Here is a 23,056-nt window from a genome sequence, read left to right on the forward strand (position 1 = left end):
AAATCCTCATTTGTGGTTTCTTTGAAATGGTATGTATGTGTGCATGTGTGTGTGCATGGGTACATATTACCCTTAAATAATTCAAGTGTGCCAATCCAAGTTATATATTGAGGAGTAAGAATGATGGTGTCCCAGTAACAGAGATAGGTTATGATTGCAAGAATCAGAGTTTGTAGTGATTTTTTTCTTGAAAAATCAGTAATGACTGGGAAGTTAAAACTAATACACTGCAGTCCCTATTCTTTGTCATTAATTACTGAAAATTTTCTGCCACTTTAAGATGCACTGATTATATGATCTTCCATATGGAAACAGTTATATATAGAAGACTTTTTTTTTCATAAATTGTCTTGCTGCACTACCAATATTCTTTTTTAACAACATCCATGAAAGACTCTATGCTATTCTAAAATCAATGTCATAATTTTTGGCAGATGTTCAACATATAACAAGGTTAAGGTTATTAACATCATGTACAACTTATTATTTACTTACCTAGATGAACATTTTTCAAATTCTTATCTTACAGACTACAGATGAATTACATTGATCACAGGCTCTTGTTTTGTGGACACTTTAGTGAGAATTTTTAATGTCTAAGTTCATAATTGCACAGGTTTTATTAGCCTGTTCTATTGTACTTCAAGGATAAATTTGTTTCTCTTTGCTCTATGACCTAGAAATCAAGGATATTAGGGTTCCGCGTGTCTTAATTTTAAAGTTAACCCATAATACATTATTGGAGACACCTTAATCATTATAACTTTTCTCTTTCTGATTAAATGTCTTTTAGAATCTTTAATTTTTATAACAGAATATCAACTGTACCTTCATGTCAGTTAATGGTTAAAATACCTGATTATTATGTGAAATAGCAAAATAGAGTAGTTGTATCTTAGATACTTGTCAGGTTTATGGGTTCTCAATTACTCTCTCTCAGTGCGTTTCAAGAGCTTTGCTAAGAGGACTAGTATTTATCGAGGATTACCTAAATATCAAATACAACCATTTTTTCCTGATACTGTAAATTCTGCTAGATTCATCCAAGTCATGTAAAGCAAATACTTAGTGTAATATCTATTGACTTCTGGTTTACTTACTTTGGCTGAACTGTACTTTGAAGCAGTGTCCTATGGCTACATGTTAAAACACCATAAAAATTACCTTACAAAAGTTGCCATTGGGTTATTTATAAGGATGCATGGATCCTTGGTCTTTAATACATGACATGGATCTTGGTCTATCAATACTTGCCTTTACATTATAGATAATGTATTCTTAGCAAATGCTGCTTTTACATAATTGACTCCAAATTTTTAAAATACTATGTTTCTGAATTGAATCACCTAATAAAAATCTTGAATATATATTTGCAGATGACTTTTGGAAGATATAAAGACATTTAAATATCATATTTTATCTTGTAATTTGCATGAGCCCTTGTTAGTTTTTTTGAATACATATTTTTTCTTGATCTCAATCTATTTTAAAATTATGTTGTTTTGATTGTATTCATTTAAAAGCCATCTTCTATGATTTTTTGCAAGGCAGCAGCCATAATAAAATATATTTTGGACATTTTCAATGAAAGGTGATTGATTCCTAACAATTTAAATTATTCTGTAGTCCTATCTGATCTGATTTTGACATCATTTCTAGTGCTATTTGCTTATAAAGACTGTTCTTATTCATTTGGTCATTATTTCAATAAATATTGTTTGACTAACAAACCATGCATTATGTTAGCTGCTGGAACATGAAGTTGGAATATATACCCTTCTCAGATCTTGAAACTCCTATATTATTTGAAGCAATATACATGTATACAACACAAAATAAGTGTGGATAATGCAGTGATAGAAACGTAGAAAAAATTATTAGTGTAATAGAGCAATTAAATTTTTAGTTATGTTCTATGTTCTATTTCAAAGGTTAGATACATATCCTTTTTTGTTCACTTGTTTTTTTTTCTCTAAAATGGATGTGTACATAAACCACTATAATCCATTAGAAATATATTTTGTTAGATAAAACTTTAAATATTTTAACTGTTTCTTTAGTAATCATATCTTCCACCTACATATTGGTAACGTTAACAATAGCATCAATACACTTATTTTGACATTTATTTTTAATATTTTTTAATAGAGCAGTTTTAGGTTTACATAGTTACTGTAAAGATAATAGAGAATCATTATGTATTTAAATCCAGTTTCCCTTATTTTTAACATCTTACTTTGGCCTGATACACTTGTCACAGCTAGTACAAAATAAATAAATCTTATTAAATCTGATGCATTAGATTCTTAGTTTTTCCTTAATGTTTTCATCTGTTCCAACATCCCATTGAGAATAACACATTATATTTATTATTTGTGTCGTCTTAGGTTCTTCTTGGCTTGACACTTTCTTTGACAGTCCTTGTTTTTGATGACCTTGAGAGTTTTGAGAGGTATTTTTCAGATATCCATATTTTTAGAATGCTCCTAAATTGGGATTTTTTTCACAGGTTTTTGGAGGATATTCATAGAGTGAATTGTGGTACTCCTCACATTATAGCAAGGGACATTACCCATGTAGGGGAGCCTGGTCAGCTCAGTCACTGGAGCATCCTACTTTTGATTTTGGCTCAGGACATGATCTAAACATCCTGGGATCAAGTACTCTTTGGGTTCCACATGGAGCCTGCTTAAGATTCTCTCTCTCTCTCTCTCTCTCTCTCTCTCTCTCTCTCTGTCACACTCTTCCCAGCGTGCTCTCACTCTTAAACAAAAAAACAAACAAAAAACAATCCATGTAAGCCTTAGTCATCTGGCATTGGTAGTGTTTGTCAGTAGGTTTACTCCTTTCTATTCCTTTTCCATCCTACACTCTTTGGAAGGAAGTCACTCTGCATAGCTCATGCTTAAGGAGTGAGGAGTAGTGCTCCATCTTTGAGTGGTGGAGTATCCACATCGAATACTTGAAATTCTTTTATACGGGACATTTGTCTTTCTACCAGTTATTTAGTTATTTATATCAGTTATTTAGGGGTGCCTGGGTGACTCAGTTGGTTAAGTGTCCAACTTCAGCTCATCTCATGATCTCATGGTTTGTGAGTTTGAGTCCCGCATCAGACTCTGTGCTGACAGCTTGGAGCCTGGAGCCTGCTCTGGATTCTGTGTCTCCCTCTCTCCCTGCCCCTCCCATGCTCGTGTTCATGCTCTGTCTCTGTCTCTCATGAATAAATAAACATTTAAAAATTCTTAAAAAAGATGTGTTTATATCAGTTATTTATTTATTCAGTTATTTATATCAGTATGGCATATGATACTTGGAGTTATAATCTAATATTACTTTATTTGATTGCTTAAATCATTTAGATTTAACATTAGGATTCAATTTGCTTGTGTCCTTCATGCACCTAGATAAAAATAAGAGGTTTTGTTTTGCTTTTTGTGTAAATTATGGTACTGCAAAATCTTCCACACTCACTTGGTATATTTACTGCTACAGTTCTGGAATCATTCATCGCTCTTAATGGGAATTAAGATATTCTTTTAATGGTATTAAAAGCCTGTCTGGATAATAGACATACTCAAGGCTACTAGAACGTTTTGTTTAAGGTACCTCAATTGACAAAGCAAGGAAATATGTGTATATACTAACTTGTATTTAACCTGTGTGTATAGAACAGCTATTAGTATTCCTATATGTAACCATCTTATCAGTATTAAGCTAAATATGAATTCATACAGATTCTCCTTCTCTAAACTCTTATCACATGGATTCATCAAAACTCTTCCCCTCACCTATGTATAACAGTTCACTCCAACAGTGAAAAACCTTGTTTTCAATGTATTGCATTCATTTGCCTAATTATGCAGCTCCATTATACATGTATAATAGTTTCATAATTATTAACCTCTATCCTCATTGTGGGATTGGGGATTTTATCGGTGAGAGTACAGTTCCTATATACATAATCCCATTTGCCTTTGACCACTTTGAAATTTACTTCCATTATGGTTTATTTGACCATCCCCTTCAGTGAAGTTATTTCACACATTTTAATGTATTTAGATTATTTTGTCATATTCTGTATTCCATCCTGAGATCCTTCTGGCCTCCCCAAACTATATTTTTATTAATTTACATGCTTTAAATTTACTGTATGTGCTGTAAAATTCTGAGTTTTGACAAATGTTTAATGCTTGTCTTTACCGTTATAGTACTATATAGAATATTTTCACCACTTACAAAAAACTCCTGAGTTTCATTTATTTAATCCACCTGATTTGCACCAAACCTTGGGTAACTACTGATCTGTTCACCATCTCTATAGTTGATCATTTTCCAGAATGTTTTATAATTATAATCATACAGTATGTATCTCTTTCAGATTGTCTCTTTTTTTTTTAAACACTTAAGATTCATACATGTCTTTTAGTTTCCTGAAAACTACTTTTATGGCTGAGTAATATTCTGTTGTATGCATGCACCATGTTTGATTATTCATTCACCTATTGAAAGGGATCTTAATTACTTTCGTTTTGGTTGATTCTGAATAAAACATAAATATTCATGTGCAGGTTTTTGTATGGGCACAAGTTTTAAAATTTAGCTAAGAGTATGATTGCTGGGTCACATGGAAAGGCTGTGTTGAGATTTGCAAAACAACTTACGAATTCTCTTACAATGTGGCTCTGCCATTTTGTGTTACTGATACAAAGAAAAATTCCTGTTGCTCTCGATCCTGAACAGTAGTTGGTGTAGTCAAGTTTTGGATGTTGGCCATACTAATAGATATGTATTACCTCATCGGTGGTGTTATTTTGCAGTCCAGTAATCAAACATGGTATTGATCATCTTTTAATATGTTTATTTTTTCATCTGTATATCTTTTTGGTGAGGTATCAGTTCAGAGTTTTGCCCATGTTTAAACTGAGTTGTTTGTTTTCTTACAGTTGACTTTTAAATGTTCACTTGGGATTAAAGTCTTCTATCAGATGTATATTTTTGCAATATGTTTTCCTGGTCTGAAGTTTGTCTTTTCATTATCAATATTCTTTCACAGAAGTTTTAAATTTTAATAAAGTTAAATTACAATTATTTTGTTGAATTCTAAAATGTATCTTCAAACTAAAAGTCATGTAGGTTTTCCGTGTTTTCTTCTTGAAATTGTATAGTCTTCCACCAGCAGCACAAAAGGGTTGCTCTTTCTCCACATCCTCACCAACATCTGTTCCTTCCTGAGTTGTTAAGTTTAGCCATTCTGACTGGTGTGAGGTGGTATCTCATTGTGGTTTTGATTTGTATTTCCCTGATTGAGTGATGTTTAACATTTTTTTCATGTCTGTTAACCATATGAATATCTTCTTTGGAAAGGTGCAGACATTCTGGAAAACAGTATGGATGTTCCTCAAAAAATTAAACATAGAATTACCCTATGACCCAGAAATTGCACTACTAGGTATTTCCTCAAAGGATACAGGTATGCTGTTTCGCAGGGGCACATGCAACCCATTGTGTATAGCAGTGCTATTGACAATAGACAAATTATGTAAAGAACCCAAATGTCCATCAACTTACGGATAAAAATGTGTGTCAGTATATATTTGTGTATATATACAGACAAATGTGTGTATGTATGTATATATATATATATGCTGACATATATGTATGTATATCAGTATGTATTTATATGTACATATATGCATATATATACACACACACACAGACACACACACAATGGAATATTAGTAGTGAAAATGAATGAAATCTTGCCATTTGCAACGAAGTGGATGGAACTGGAGTGTATTATGCTAAGCAAAATTAGAGAAAGAAGAATACCATAAGACTTCACTAATATGTGGAATTTAAGATACAAAACAGATGAACGTAAGGGAAGGGAAGCAAAAATAATAGAAAAACAGGGAGGAGGACAAAATGTAAAAGAGTCTTAAACATAGAGAACTAACTGGAGGGGTTGTGAGTGGGGTGTGGGCTAAATGGGACAGGGGCATTAGTGAGGACACTTGCTGGGATGAGCACTGGGTTTTATATGTAGGGGATGAAATCACTGGACTCTACTCCTGAAATCATAATTACACTATATGCTGACTAACTTGGATGTAAATTTAAAAATTATTTTTAAAAAATGTATAGTTTTACATTATTATTAAGGGCTAAATATGCTTTGAGTTAATTTTTGTGTAAGATACAAGCTCCAAATCTAGATTGCCTTTTTTTTCTATGCAGGTGTCCATTTTTCCCAGCATGATTTTTTAGAGCATTCTTTCTCCACTGAATTGTCTTTGTTCATTGGTGAAAAATCACTTTATTATATTTCCCTTGCTTATTTCTGGCCCATGCATTCTATTTTTTTTTTAATCAATGTATTGGTTCCTTCACTGTTACCAGACTGTTTTGATGAACATAGCCTGAGAGTAAGTGTTGGAACAGGTATTATCAGTCCTCCAATATTGTACTTCCTCAGTATTGTTTTGGCTGTTGTAGCGTGATGTCCAATAGGAGTGTGGAGAGACCACACTCTTGTCTTTTCTAGATCTTAGTGGGAAAGTGTTCATTTTCTCACCATTAGGTATGAAATTAGCTGTGGTTTTGTAGACGTTCTTTAGCAAGTTGAGGATGTCCCCCATATGCCTACTTTGCTGAGTTTTCGTTAGAAATGGTATATTTTGTCAAGTGCTTTTTCTGAAATAATTAAGATCATATGAGTTTTCTTTGTTTTGTTGATGTAGTGGATGACATTGATTTTTTAAAAGTTGAACCAGTCTGGCTTACCTGGAGTAAACTCTGTGCAGTGTATAAATCCTGATTTACATTTGCTAATATTTGGTTAAGGGTTTTTATATTTATATCCATGAGAGATACTGGTTTAGAATTTTCCCATAAATTTTTTAATGGCATTTTTTGGCTGTGGTGTGACTAACTGAAGATAAACTGTCAATAATTCTTGGGCAGCTTACTTATAGAGGTTTAAGAGTTGTTGTTTACAATTAGGGGAAGGGTACTATGTAGTGAAAATAAGCTCCTGTTCAAGGGAGGCTTTTCTACTCATCTGATTTTGGATATACACACAATATCTCCATCATTTTAATGGTAATGATAAAATGTATCTTGTTTTTTATTAGTAATAAATATGTCTATGTAAAATATCTAGTGTAATGTCAAGTACAGAGTAAATATTTAATGAAGAATCATCATCATCATCTCATTTTTCTTTCCTATGTCACAGAAGAAACTGGAGGCTTAGTAGCTACTATAATGTAATTTGTTTATATTTAAGCTTAAATATGTAATGCTAGACCTAACACTTCTTGATAGTAGAAAAGATTCTGATCTCAATTGAAACTGTACTCGGTTATAGAGCACTGAGATTATTAATACTGCAGGAAATATTGGAATGGTCATACTTTATACATGTTAATAAGCATATGTTTATAAATTATTGACATAAGTTTCTTAGTGTTAATGAAACTAAAACTCTTATTCAACAGAAATAAGGCATTGGATATTCATATATTGCTAAAATTTTCCAATTATATGGGAAGCAAGAAAAGCTTTATGAAAAATGGATCATAATCCATTAATTTATCAAGAGTAATATTTGTAAGGCGATCACCTTTTAAGAAGCAGTGCATTGGGTAATATATGGAGGATTTAAAACAAATAATAAGTATGTCTAGATTGTATCTAAACCCATTTCAGTTAGGACATACCTAGATATACTATTTTAAAAGAGAATTTTCCTTAAGTTACAGAAATGCTATATGTTATGGTAGTCATAATTAGTTTTCTAAATCTAATGGTTCTCCTGAGGAGCATAGAAGTATTACTGTTCAGAAACATCATGTGAAATTTGTCTCCATAATCATTTGTTATATGTAAACAGCTTCTAGTGTTATCTTAAAAATCCCTTAATGCTAAATGGAAAACAGACTAAAAGATATTTTCTGGAATAAATGGTGATAGACAAAATTGTGATGACAGAAGTCTTATGCACTGAATTTGATTTAGTGTCTGTAGGGAACTGCAGAAGATAGTCTTGTAAGGTAACTAAGAACTTAGTGTTGACAACAGAACTTGCTGTTTATTTACAAGGATACTAAGCAGCTGAGAAAAAATGAAAGTTTATTTAATTACAATGATTTAATATTTAAAGAACTTGTAATGTTGAAGTCCAAATACAATTTGACAAAATAGATTATAATTAACGTATTTTAATGGGATAATTATAATCCCATTTAGACAGATGAAATACAATTGTTACCTTTCAAGTTATTACTACTTACCACTATAATAGTAGTACAAGTGAGTGTGTGGTGTATTTGTGTGTGTGTGTGTGCGCGCGTGTGTGTGTGCGCGTGCGTGTGTGTGTGACGTATATGCACACAACAAACCTTACTCACTGAAGATCCCATTGTCTGTATTCTCCGTTGTCTCCAGAGTCACGTATTTAGATAGCTTCCTTATACATAGCCAGTTCTTCTGGGTGGCTAGACAGTTCAGTCTCTGCACCCATTCAGTCCCTAGCTTCTCAGCTGAGTCCCCCAGAAAGGATATCAATTAGTTTCAAACATCATGGTCATTTTTCATTGTGGCCATCTGTCCACTTAGAACTTGAATCTGATGAAAAACTCATTTCACACAGGCCATCACACAGCTGCCAGATGGAAACAACTTGTGATCACCATGACCCAGCCTAAATTTGAACAAAAGGACTAATAATAAAAATTGGCTTATTGACATTTATAAATTCTACTTCAGAATGAAGTGTGAGAATTACAGGCTTCTGACCAAAGGTCAATAGTTGAGTTATATTCTGAGTTATATAGTTAGACATGTGCTGATGAACCATGATTATTTCTTTGTGTTCTTGTATCCTAATTTTTAGAACTCTACGTAATTTATCTTCAGTTGCACATCTTGATTTTTGAAAGTGTATTAAATTGATCTAACATTTTAGCTATTGCATATTTTAAGGTATTTGCCTTTTATATAGAGGCACAATGGCTGTGTAAATACTACAGAAACCATAGAACACTTTATATTCTCTTTATATGTATAAAACATATATAAACTTTGGGAAAAGTATGGTAGACATTGATACTCAAGTTGCACAATAGAGAAAATGGGATTTTAATAAACTTGTCCTAAAACCTTCATTTACTAAAGTAAGTGCCAGACCCAGGAATCACTCCAACTATCAAACCAGCTGTCTTTCCAATCTCAATATAGCTTCCAGTAAACCACTCTATCTCTTAGTAGAAAAAAAAATGATAAAAATAAGCCCATTTGTTCCACTTTGTTAGCAATTAATTATTTTCTAACTCATTATCAGTGATTTGTGCTTACTGAGCTAGCATTAAGCTGAAGACTATATTTACCAAAATTAAATCCTTAAAACATTCCTTTAATACAAAAATTCTGTTATTAGTATCTACAGCTTTTCATGGATCATAAACAGAAAATTAAGTAAAAGGCTATCTTACGTTATCAAAGGTATATGTCTGGATTGAGACCTTTGTTTTACTTAATCTAAGTATAGGTTTCATTGATTTATTGGCGTCAACTCTAGAGTAAGCTTAGTTCCTTAGATATGTTTTTTTGGTTTTTTTTTTGCTTTTTTTTAAGCTCCTCAAAAGAAAGCAATCACTTGAACAGTCCTAGTTCATGAGTTTCCTTTTATTTAACTATGAGCACCAAGTATAAGAGAAGAAAAATGTACATTTGCAAGCATACTGTTTTACTGTGAATTGAATTCCTCTGACTGTTAAAAAAGCCTCCTATATTAATACTTTTCTAGAATTGCAGTTTTTTTTGTTTTGTTTTGTTTTAATTTTTTTATGAAAATTATTGTCAAATTGGTTTCCATACAACACCCAGTGCTCATCCCAACAGGTGCTCTCCTCAATACCCATCACCCACCCACCCACCCCTCCGTCCCACCCCTCATAAATCCTCAGTTTGTTCTCAGTTTTTAGGAGTCTCTTATGTGTTGGCAGTTTGATTATAGCTTCTTAAGTTACTAACAAGTAACTCAAGTCTCTGCTTGTCTTTATTATTTGGGAAAGCACAATATAAACTGCCTTTATCATGTTAGCCAAATTAAAGGTATGCCAGGGTCATCATTGCCCATTTTCAGGTGCCATAACTTGTACAGATGAAAGCGGTGACACTAGCAGTTGTCTCAGTGTTTCAATTAGTGGACGAGCAGTTCTGATCTTCTCTTCTGTCAAAAATTAAATTTCAAGTAACAGTCATCAAATTTATGTTTCTCCAAATGTGCCTCCTGAATTCACTTAATTCACTTTATTTGTATCACATAATAAGATAAAATTGTGTTTTTCTAGTAGTATATTTGTCTTCTAATCAATATGGCCCGATACCTTATTTCTGTAACAGTTTAGATACAACATTTTAGATAATTGAGTGCTTACTGTAGTTCAGGTGCACAGGGGGAAAACTCTAAGTACATGTTCCAAACTCAGAAAATGTAGTGTCTATAAAGATGTAAATATTGACAGGTAATTTGACCAATAGCTTACTAACCTCGAGGCCTACTTGGAATGGAGTAGTAAAAAGAAGAGCGCTTAGGTAAGATTTTCAGAGTGGAGTGAAATTATAAAGGATTAGTAAAGGGACAAAAATATTCAAGCTGGGTGGCTCAGTCTGTTAAGCATCTTCCTCTTGATTTAGGCTCAGGGCTTGATCTCAGTTTGTGAGATTGAGCCCGTACATTGGGGAGCTGATGGCGTGGAGCATGCTTAGGATTGTGTCTCTCTCTCTCTCTCTCTCTCTCTCTCTCTCTCTCTGCCATTCCCCATGCTCATATGCTCTCTCTCTTTTTCTCTCTCAAAAATAAATAACGTTAAAAATGCATTTGAGGGGATTCTAGGAATCAAGAAATGCATAATTAAAGCTTAACATGTTGTGTGCCAGGACCTGTGACTGTTTTGCTGTAGAGATAGGTCAGTGTCAGAAAACAGTAAAGGGAGATCTTAAAGATAGTTTAAGTGGATGTTTTGAATTGCATATTATAATTTTCAGTATTATATAAACAATGGGAAGTTATTGAAATTTCCTTAGCAGAGGATCTATAAAGTGAAAATTGTAATTTAAATTTTCTGACTGCATGGGCAGAGAATATATTGAAGGAAGGAAAAATTGAAGTTAGAATAAATGAATATCTTTCTAAATCTTTTGAAATGGTTGAAAGTTTGGAGAAGGAGGGATATATTTTATAAATGTTTAGAAGATTATGAAATACGAGGGCACCTTGGTGTCTCAGTCAGTTGAACATCTAACTCTTGATTTCAGCTCAGTTCATGATCTTGAGCCTTGTGTCAGGCTCTGTATTGAGGGTGGAGGCTTCCTGGGATTCTCTCTCTCTCTGCCCCTCTCTCCCACTTGTACATTCTCTCTCTAAAATAAAAAAAAAAGATTATAAAATACCAAAATATTTATAAGGTTATTTGAAATATGAAAATGTGTGTTCTTGCTACTGGTGAAAAAAAAAAGTCTTAAAGTCTGTAATTAATGTCTTTTAATTCTATGTCCTATATCCTTTAATAGTCTTTTGTTCTTTTCTGAACCCCTGAAATTAACTATTCTGTGCTTTAAGTTCTTCTAGTCTTAAGCCTATTGCCTTTACATTTTAAGGTCTTTTTGAGATCTCCTGTCTCAAAGTGGCTAGTAAATAGGGCATTTCCTCCTTCTACCCTTAAAAATAACACAAACAATGAGAAATAGAAAAAAAAAGGCAAACTCCAACTTTGTAAAACTGATGTATATGTAATCCTGAATGTTTATCGGTAAGCAGAAACGCAGGATAGCAACAGCAAATGTCCATGGCGGCCAGTCTTGGACACAGCAAGATCAAAGTTATCTCAAGTAAATTCTGAAAAGAATATAGTACCACAACAACATACAAAAATACATAGATACACACAAGTGTGTGTGCGTATATATACGCACATATATACGCCTCATGTGGTTGTGCTTAATTGCCATCTATATACCTTTAAATATACCTTTATACATGCTGAATAGAAGTCCTTGATCAGGTTTAAAATTTGCAGGTATTTGCTCTCTGTAGCCCATCTTTCCGTTCTTTTAAAGAATAGAAAGTTCAGAGGTGCCTGGGTGCCTCAGTTGGTAAAGCCACTGACCCTTGACTCAAGCTCAGGACATGATCTCAGTTTGTGGGATTGAGCCCCGTTGTCAGGCTCTTTGCTGACAGTATTCAGTGTGCCTGGGATTCTCTCTCTCCTTTCTCTCTGCTCCTGACTCTACTCCCACGTGTGATCCCTCCCTCTCTCTCTCTCTCTCAATAAATAAATAAGCTTTAAAAGCAAACATTAAAAAACAACAACAACAGGAAATTGACATTTGACAATGTTCAGTGTAACAGTATTTTGCCTTTATAAACTAGGCTTTTCATATTGTATCTAACAATTTTTTGACATAGTTTAAGGTTACATAGATTTTATCCTACATGTTCTCTAGAAGTCATAGAGTTTTAGGTCTATGATCCATTTTGACTTAACTTTTTAAATTCAATACAGGTCTTGTGTGGACAAGACAGCTTTTCCACAATAAGCCTGCCAGATAATTGCCTATGGTCAGATCTGAAAAATCACACATAGGGTTTTGCCGTGGAAAAAGTGATAAAATCAGCTTTCATATGTCTGGGAGAGTATTTGATCTTTGTTTTTGAAATATATTTCATTGGATATAGAATTTTAGGTTCACCATTTTTCAGCACTAAGTTATCATGCCACTATTTTCTCATGTGCATAATTTCCCAGAAAATATGCTGTCATCTTTCTTTATCTTTGTCTCTATATAATATATATGTTTTGTCTGGTTAGTTTTGAAATTTTTCTCTTCATCACTCATTCTTAAACAATTTGATTATGATGTGCTTGGGTGTAGTTTTATTCACAGGTTTTGGGCTTGGGATTTATTGGCCTCCCTGGAAATCAGGGTTTATAGTTTTCTATGAATCTGAAAAATGTTCAGCCATTATTACTTGAAGTGTTTTTTATATTTTGTGTATTATATATTTATATGATTTTATATATCTATAAAATATACCTTATATTCTATAAATTGTATATAAAAATATAAAATACATACAAATAAATATAATTTAAAAATGTAAAAATATTTTATAGATAAATTTCTTCCTTTCCTCGCTCTCCTTTGAGAATACCACTTCAGAATAAACGGGACCATTTGAAGATTTGCTCAAGGTCATTAAGGTTCTATTATTTTTTTAATTCCTCTTTTTTTCTCTTTGTGTCTCACTTTGCATACTTCCAAGTGCAGTGTATTTTCATTGATCTTCTAAAATGTGTAATGTATTTTTCTCATTCAATATGTTTTTCATATACTTTCCATTTCTACAATTCAATATGGCTATTTCTTTTTATAAGTTCCATATCTCTACTAATTTTTCAAATGTATGGAACAGTCATAATACTTGTGTGAATTCTTGCTGCTAATTCTAATGTGTCTATCAGTTCTGGGTTGGTTTGAATTATCCTCTTCATTAAGAGTCATTTTTCTGCTTTATATGCTGATAATTTCTTAATTGTATAAATTAAGCCAGTTGGATACTGGCTGGTTTTGTATTTTTACAAATACCTTTGACATTCTGGGGCATAACTGATTCACTTGGAAATACTGTGATTTCTTCAGATCTCTTTAAAATTTGATTGTGAGGACCTGAGTAGTGTTTAGCCTAGGACATAGTTTCCTGACGTTAACACTATTGACATGTGGGACCAAATGAGACTTTGTTGTTGTCATGGTAATTTGGCTGATGGAGGGGGAGAGGGTGGTTTTTCTGTACAGTGAAGATTACTGTAGTGAGGACCCCTAGCCTCTCCCATACCAATAGAACCCCCTTCTGGTTGTGACACCAGACATCTCCAGAAATTGCCAAATGTACGTTGGAGGAAAAGTAGTTCCTTGTTGAAAATAACTATTCCACAGGTCATTATCCTCACAACCAATGGTGACACCTCAAGTAATCTAACCAATGCCCCACGAATTGTGATGTCTCTTAGTCTGGGTGGTAGGAATAGGCACTCTTAGCTTTGTGTGAATAGCAGGTACTGTTCCTTCCAATCCTTTTAAATTTGGTTCTTTGCCTGATTTGGGTAGTGTTTTTTGTTTGCTTGTTAGTTTGTTTTTGCATACATTTGCTCATTAGTACTCTGTTGAATACTGGAGAAGTTCCTGCTACATAACTCCGGAGCTGGTTCTCAATGCAACTTTCTCTTTTCTTATATGCCATCAAATGCACTCAAATACCCCTGGGCTCTTCAGACACTCAATTCCATCTATTCTGTGGAAGGAATCCACTGAATTCCACGTGTTTTTCCCTTCTTTAATACACAGGCTGGAAATGTTCTTTGGGCAGTAAGCTGAGTCAAGAGTAGGGGTCCCAGTGTTTTCTTGTTTGTCTCCCAGGGATTACTGTCCTCTGTCTAATGCTTGATGTTACGTCTATATCTTCCTTTATTGTTGTTTAAGGTTGGAGAGTGAATCTCGTCAATGGTATGGAAATTGAAATCTAATTTAATCTTGTTTTGAAAATAGAAAATCAAAATAATTACCTCAAGAACATCAAAATAGTATTTCCCAGAATTAATGCCCTATGGGTACCATATTGGGATCTTGAATGAAAACACTAGGACTCTTAATTATATTCATTATTTCAAATGAAGAATTAAATAAATACTGACATTTAATATTCAACTCTACAGCACACTTATGGGGTGCATATGTCTGGCTGTCACGTTTCATTTCTTTCATTAATGAAATAGCAAAAGGTACAATAAGGACTAGAGGTGGTCTCACTCTGTTTTTGATTTTCAATGCATTAATGACAACTTGAAGTATGTTTTAGAATATAATTTATATAATTTATATGATTACATTGATAAAAATAAAAAAATAAAATAGATTACATACAATATCAGCAATACACTAGGTGGTGTCCCTGAAAAGCTTTCCTGTCACTGAGAAGTTTACTGGATATCTCATATTGAACTTAAACTAGTGTTAATTTTCTTTTATAGAGAGACATTTCCAAATTTGCTGACATCTTTAGTGATAATAACTCACTGTCAGTAGCTGCCAAGCGGACTTTTTTTTTTTTTTTAAAAGATGAACAATATGTACCTCTAAGCCAAAGGAGCCTTAGTAAAGAGTTAGGCTCCTTTCAAAACAAATATATTGTTGTACAGATAAAACATGTAGAAAATGAGTCTTTAAATACTCTTATTTTGAGAAATGCATATTTTTCATTTTCATTTGTACACCTGTGCAAGTATCCTTTTTAGCTCTGATCACCGTCAAAATCAGCTATCAAAATCAACTGGGAACTTAAAATTAGGTTTTTATTTGATTTATCACAGAAAGTTAAATTCAAAATTTCAGAAATCATGTATCATTATATTATGTTGCCCAAATAAAATTGTAATTGAGAGTAAAATGCAAAAAAAAAATTATAAAGTAAATTTTTCCAGTCTCATCTATACCTTTCTATGAGTGCAACTTAGAATATACAGACAGTGTTAATACAGGAGTATGGATGACTTATAAATATGTGTATATAAATTCACAACCAGGTACCAACTCAATCTTGAAGGATGTAAGATAAAAATAATGTAAATCATTGCTCCATCAGAGTTTTCTTTTTGTTTCCTTAAAAAGGTAAACCTTCTCCTTTGAGAATTAGGTATCTGTTTCTTACAGTTGTCACAAATATAATTTTCCAATCAACTCCAAAACGTAGGAGAACCATTCTATCTAAAAAATACCTTTAAGTTGTTTTTATTTTGAGAGCACGTATGAGTGCATGAGTTGGGGAGGGGCAGAGAGAGAATCCCAAGCAGCCTCTGCAGGAACTGTCAGTGCAGAGCCAGATCAGATGTGGGGCTCAAACTCACAAACCATGAGATCATGACCTGAGCCGAAATCAAGATGCTTAACTGGGATGCCTGGGTGGCTCATTTGGCTAAGTCCTTGATTTTTGGCTCAGGTCATGGTCTCACAGTTCGTGAGTTTGAGTCCCACATTGGGCTCTGTGCTGTCAGCACAGCTTGGGATTCTCTCTCTCTCTCTCTCTCTCTCTCTCTCTCTCTCTCTCTGTATCAAACAGACTTAAAAAAATAAAAAAAGTCAATGCTTAACTGACTGAGCCACCCAGGAACCCCCTATTTTAAGAAATTAATTTACATTTAAAAATAATTAAGTCACTTATTTTGTATACATGTCTAATCTTTGTAAATAACTTTTATTTTTTTTTAGATTTTTTTTTAGATTTTATTCCTTTAAGAATCTCTATACCCCACGTGGGCCTTAAACTTATAAATATGACATCAAGAATCGCATGCTGTACCAACTGAGCCAGCCAGGCACCCACGTTAGTGTAGTTTTGATAGAAAGATTCTGTCTGGAGAGAGCCAGACTGGTGGTAAACCCTACAAAACATCCCCGTTCTTCATAACCTGAAAAATAAAATCATTGCTTTTAAATGATACTTTAACACGTACTGTTTCATGAGCACCAGCTGATATTTTTTAGGCATTGTTACTGCTGAGTTAATTTTAAGTATATCTTTTTATGCTCCCTGTTTTCTTGTTTCATGTAAGACAATTGTCTGACATTTTAACGAGATTTTTCTAGTAGTAAGAAATAAAACCAAAACAACTCAGTTAAAACTTGTCCAATATTTCAAGGGGACATGAGTATATACTTGAATCACTTAAATGTATGCAGTTTTTCTATTTCTTTTATTTTGCTTCATGGATTACTTGCATTATCATAAAGTTAGTACAGTCCTTTAATGGCTTTTCTCAGAGCCTCCTGTGTGGAAGGGAAGCCTATTATATTCTCAATAACAAAACATATTGAAATGAACTCACCTGTACTTTATATGCTTTATAAATTAGAAGCATAAAAACAAAACTGGCTGTTTCAAGAAAGGCTGCAAGACACTTCATTATGGGATCTGCAAAGGCTACTGTAAGCAGTGACCTACCACCCAGAAATAAATACCTCACTAGAAAGAAGTCATGCTTTTTCTGATCAAATTTAAGTAGAACCTTACTGAGGTTTAGCTCATTATTACATGAAATTAGATATGCATGAGTCATGACATATGCCTGAAATACAAATTCATTTAGTAAATGCTATAAAAACTGTATTTTAGTGCTAAAATGCTGTATTTTAGTGTCTACCATTTTTACGTACCCTTCCATAAAATTTTAGGGCTAATATAATCCTGTTTCATTTTCTTCCTTCTTATAGTTAAGAAAACAGGGTCCTAGAGCTGTTAAGTTTCTCAGGTAAACAAGATCATGTAGCTAGCCTAAGGGAAAAAAAATGCCTCTTATTTGGGTCTCCTAACATACTTCTCTTTCTTTGACCACGTCATCATGGCATTGTGAAAACAAAACAGTGTATGACAACCATGAGGCGTCACTGTTATTACACAAATCACGTAAGAGAACTTTGAGTATCACCTAAAGGGCTTGCCTTCCAAACCAAGTGATTAGGAATCATTTCTCAGGATTCTGTTTTTAATTCATTCTTTCAACTTCAGCATCATGATGCTAGCCATTAAGTAATTGTCTTGTGTTATTACATGTCATGAATATCAAGTCACATAGGGTGAAATACATGGTTAATTAACACAGAGAAAAATGTAGAGAAAAGACCAGTTTCAGCTGATCTATTTTGAAGCATGTTTGTTAACTGATAGACTTGGAGTGAGTTAACTGCATTTAGGTAAACTGCATTTAAGTTTATATAAAAAGAGAGGGGATGGGAGGAACCCCAAATAAAGATAATTTCTCCTATCAGATATTATGGTGGGGACAGAGAATAAAACAAGGACAAATCACATGGATGAAAAGAAACCAATTAGATTGATTCGAAGTGTAGTGTAATGGGCTGACGTCTCGCTCCTTTGTGCCACTCTATTCTATATGTTACGTATGCATGCCTATTGCATAACTTCTGCTTAGAGTTGCGTTTCAATACATAAACACATAATTTTTATAACTTATTCCTAGAATTTAAGATTCCTCACTTTCTTAAATGGGCAAGGAAATTCTTAATGTATATTGATGCCTATAGATACCTAAAGATTTCAGGAGTTCAGAGAAAAATATGAAATGATACATACTGTTATCCTTGAGCAAGTTAGCATCTCATCACCTTCCTCCTCCTCTGGTTTTTCATGAAACAGTCTTGGCTACCTAATCCTTATCTTTCTGTCTCTCTCTATGGTATGGCCCTAAGGCCGTCCTCTTCTCTATTAAGACTCCCTTCTCAGGCTCACTCACCCAAGCTGGTAACTTTAAATTCTATCTACACAAATGGGACTCTCCCCATATTTCTACATTTCCGACTTCTTCCATGAACTCAAGACTCATGTAAACTTTAAAAAAAAAAATGTTTATTTTGAGAGAGTGAGTGAGAGCAGGCATGAGCCAGGGAGGGGTGGAGAAAGGAGGAGAGAGAGAATCCCAAGCAGGCCCCTTGGTGTCAGGGTAGAGCCTGACACAGGGCTATCTCACAGTTTGTGAGACCAGAACCAAAATCAAGAGTTGCACACTTAACTGAGCAATGCGGGTGCCCCAAGACTCATGTAAACTTAACATGGGCAAACTCTGATTCTCAATTTCCCTCCCAAGCTTGCTCCATAAATGCTGTTCCCAAATTCAGGCAATGTTACCTTTATTAACTCAGGCTCCTAAACTTGGAGTCATCTATAACTCTTGATATTCCCTCATGTTCTACAATCCATTCAGCAACAAATTCTGTCCACCTATAATATGCATCTTTCTTCCCTATAGTTTTCAGGTCTTTTACCAATACCATTCTGATTTGAGCCATCACCGCCTCTCACATGGACCACTAAAGTAGCCTAACAACCCAATCCTTCTTCCACTCTTGTACGTTGTTCAGTCTGTTCTGTACACAAAACCCAGAGTTACTATTTTAAATTGTGTAACTACTTGTCTCACATCTCCACTTAAAAGTTCTCAGAGGCTTTTCATAACGGTTAGAATAACAACCCAGATTTCTGAAGGAGAAAAATCTCTAATTTCTTTGTGACCCCTGTGACATCATTTCTCACAACTCTGCTTTCTCTTTCCATTCAAGCCACACATGGTCTCTTAGAAAATATACCATGCCTGCTGTAGACTCCTGGCCTTTTGTACTTGTTCCTTCCATCTGGAAGGCTCTTCTAAAGATATGCATGTTGCTTTCTCCCTCAGTTCTCTACCTGCTCAAAGTTTACCACACAGGAAAGGCCTTTTCTGAGCACTCAATGTAACATACAAAGTTGATGGACATGAAATTGCCAATATTCTTCTGTTTTTGATTTAAGGTCCGTTGAACCTATCATAATCTCCACCCTCTGTATCTCTTTACGGCCTTCCATATGTTTTTATTAACTTTGCAATGCCTAGTAATTACCTGACCTCATAGTGACTTGTGGCTTGTTGATCTGTTCATCTGTTTTTTCCCCACTAGACATGGATTTAATCTGCACAAGAACAATACTTCATTTTATTTCCTTCGAACAATGTGTAGCATAGGAATCAAAGAATATTCAACTTATAAATAAATTCCCATTGTATAGATTGAAACAATAAACAAAAATTGGCCTATCTCATTTCCTGGAGCAATAATTGGAATATCTTTGATAAAACCACTGATTTGTATGTTCTTAGATTTTTAATTTTAATGTTTCATATTTTATTTCAATTTTTATTGCTTTATATTAGTGTTTAAATATGGAATTTTTATTCTATGAAATGTATGGAGAAATATAACAACTTTTAGCTATAAACAGTTAGGTGTTTCAGATATTCTTAACAAATCACACTGTGCTGGGACCTGGATGGAAAAGAGTAAACCATATTCTCTTTATTCAGGAAAAAGAGTTTCTTGGCATTTCAAAAGTTGTATGATAGTACAGCTATCCTGAAATTTGCGACCCAGGAAAAAGCAGAGAGAATCAAAGGCCATTTATCTAATATTTAGGAAACTTCTGAATAAACCAGTAACACACCTCCTCCCCCTTCTTTACTTTGGTTTCTTAGTCTATTTTACTATTTCCAATTTGCTTCCCATATTTCTTTCTATTTCTATGGCTATATTACTGAGATTCAAAGTTAAAATTTTAAGTGCATACATAAATTATGAATGAAGTTTCATATTAGTAAATTAACAATCTAATGATTCACTTTTTCAGCCTTAAAGATACACCCTTTTATTACACTCCTCAATTTCTGTTTTTCTAAGTTAAATGATAACAAAGGGTTTATTTTCTATTATAAAATTGCAGTAGGAAAAATAAAAAAAAAAGATCAAGTAGTTCTAAAGGAATAACATGTTTTGACTTGTTTAGTCTGAGACTGCATATATCAACTTTAAAAGGTAATGCCTTACATTTATATTCCCAATTAAAGGTCAAGTGTCAGTTTTCTCCACCTCTCTTAATGCAAATTGCCCTCTAGTAATATTGGTATTTTCCAGGCTTGTCCATTAACTGTCACTGTTCTCTTTATTTTTATACTTGCCCCAAACTCATGTCCTCTAAGTGCTCTGTGTTGTGTTGTTACCTTAAAAGTTCTGGACTGACAGGGTGAGAAATGGATGTGATGTGTCCTCACTTACTTTTTTAACACCATCCCTCATTTTTGCCCATCAAAGCACCAGACATAGTCATGTGGGTGAATCTAACCCTGCTGAAACGTGTGTAACATTACACATGTCTTCGCTATTCCTTCTCTGTTCCTTGCCAGTATCCGAGGACATAAATATTCATAAACTAGGACAAGTAAGAAGCTGAGCCTGAAGGATAGTATACCCAAATTTCACCCAGGCACATCGTATCAAGGAAAACAGCATTAGGATACAAAAAAAAAGTTTTTTGTTCATTTGCTTGGTTAGTATTTATACACATTGACATGTTTTAACACCTTGTAATGAAAAATCTAAAGCAGAGAAAGTAGCAAAAAAGAACCTCCATGCCAGTGTAAACAGCTCTAATAATTATCTACCAAGACTAATACTTTGTCTGTGCCCTAATAATCACCTCCATGATTCTGAATCAAATCCCAAATCCCAGATGACATAGCATTTGTTTTGTATAAATAAATTTTAACATATAAGGAATACACATATATACAAACACACACATATTCATTAACATATGCAAATAGAGAAAATTTAAGAAAGAGGAAAACTCTGAATTAGAGTGAGTAAAGATATTTTAACTTGTCATTCGGGACTATTAGGGATACCTAGATAGTAATTTAAATGTAGTTCTGCCCCTTGACAATATTGCTATCCCTAATACACTATGAATTGAATTAATTTAGTGTTCTGTATTTATTGAATGGGGGATTATGTTTCTCTGCTGCTTTCCTTATCATGTGGAGCAATACTAAATCGTATGCATACAAAGAATGAAATAATTGAAAAATTTTAGTGAACATGGAAAACCACCGTTTTCAAACCATACAATACTGAAAAGATAAATTTAGAGGTATTCACTTGTTCATTTATGTATTTTACTTTAATTCAGCATGTATTATATATGTATCTAATGTTGATATTATGCATGTAATGTATATAATATTATATATAATGTTGATATTATGTATATAATGTTGTATATATGTATATAATGTGTACATATATATAAAACCTCACACTCACATCTATAGTATAGATGAGAGCGTGTGCTATGTTATGTGCTCCGGTACCAAAGAGAAATACAAAATGTTTCTGATTTTGAGTGATACTTTAATGTAAATATACACAAAACACAAAGTGAAGAATACTAGAAGGATATCTTACGTGCTCTTAATAAGTTGACAGTTGTCAAACAATATAATACTAATATTTGGTCATGATTTTATTTGGTTATTTCTCAGTTATATATTTTGAAACCTTTCTTGATTATGATCAAACTCTAGAAGCAGAACTTCTATAATTGTTTTGAAGATACCATCAGTCTCAAGAAATTCAATTCCTGTACATCAATAAAATTTTACTTTTTTTTTTTTGCAAGCTTCTTTCTTAAGCGTGTGGTGAAAAAAAAATAACATTCAAAAGTAGTGACAAATTGTATCTGTCAACCATCAGGGTTGGGTGTGGGAAGTAGTAGGAAGTGTATTCAGAGTGACAAATATTAGCAGAGACATAAGCCATGGTATTTATTTCTCTATTTGTGATATATTCCAAGTGATTCAACCAAATAGAACAGATGGTACAATTGTGAGGTTATGGTTATCATAAATAGAAGGTAAAAAAAATACATTAAATTCTCTTAGTGGATTAAAAACATAAACTTCGCTTCAGTAGAATAAATATTATGACCACTCTTATTAATTTTTACTTAAGTTGTGGTCTTGTTCTTGTCCATCTAGATCTGCTTGCATTTGGAAGCATTTCAAAAATTAAAGATTATTTTTGAAGATGCTAAAAAAATCACTGAAAATTGCTGGGTTTTGTTCTTTATTGACTTTTTAAAATCATTTAGTGCATTTTTTTTTGGAATATATTCTATCTCCTTTTTTTTTTTTTTTTTTTTTTTTTTTGGAATATATGCTACCTCTCCTTTTCTCTAAAGCCTTTTTAAAGACCAAAATATGTTTTCTATTTTTTTTTCTTTTGGTTATACTTTTTAGATGCCAAAGACAAAATACTTTCTCACACTGTGAATAATAAAGTGTGACTCCCCAGGATGGTTGTTTGAAAAACAACAACAACAACAACAACAATGTGTAATACACAAAAATATGCATGCTATTTAAATAAAATGTGTGTTTTATAAAATGTTAAGTTGTCAATAAAATTTACCTTACTTTCTATATAAAACTTTATATGTTTCAAAGAACTTTCACTTATGTGAATAATTCAGTCATCAGAACAATCATGTAAAGTCAACAGAAAAAGTGTTTTTCCCCTGATATAAGAATGAAGAAACAGGTTCACACAGTTC

This window comes from Prionailurus viverrinus, chromosome A1, assembly GCF_022837055.1.
Source record: "Prionailurus viverrinus isolate Anna chromosome A1, UM_Priviv_1.0, whole genome shotgun sequence".
Lineage (NCBI taxonomy): Eukaryota > Metazoa > Chordata > Mammalia > Carnivora > Felidae > Prionailurus > Prionailurus viverrinus.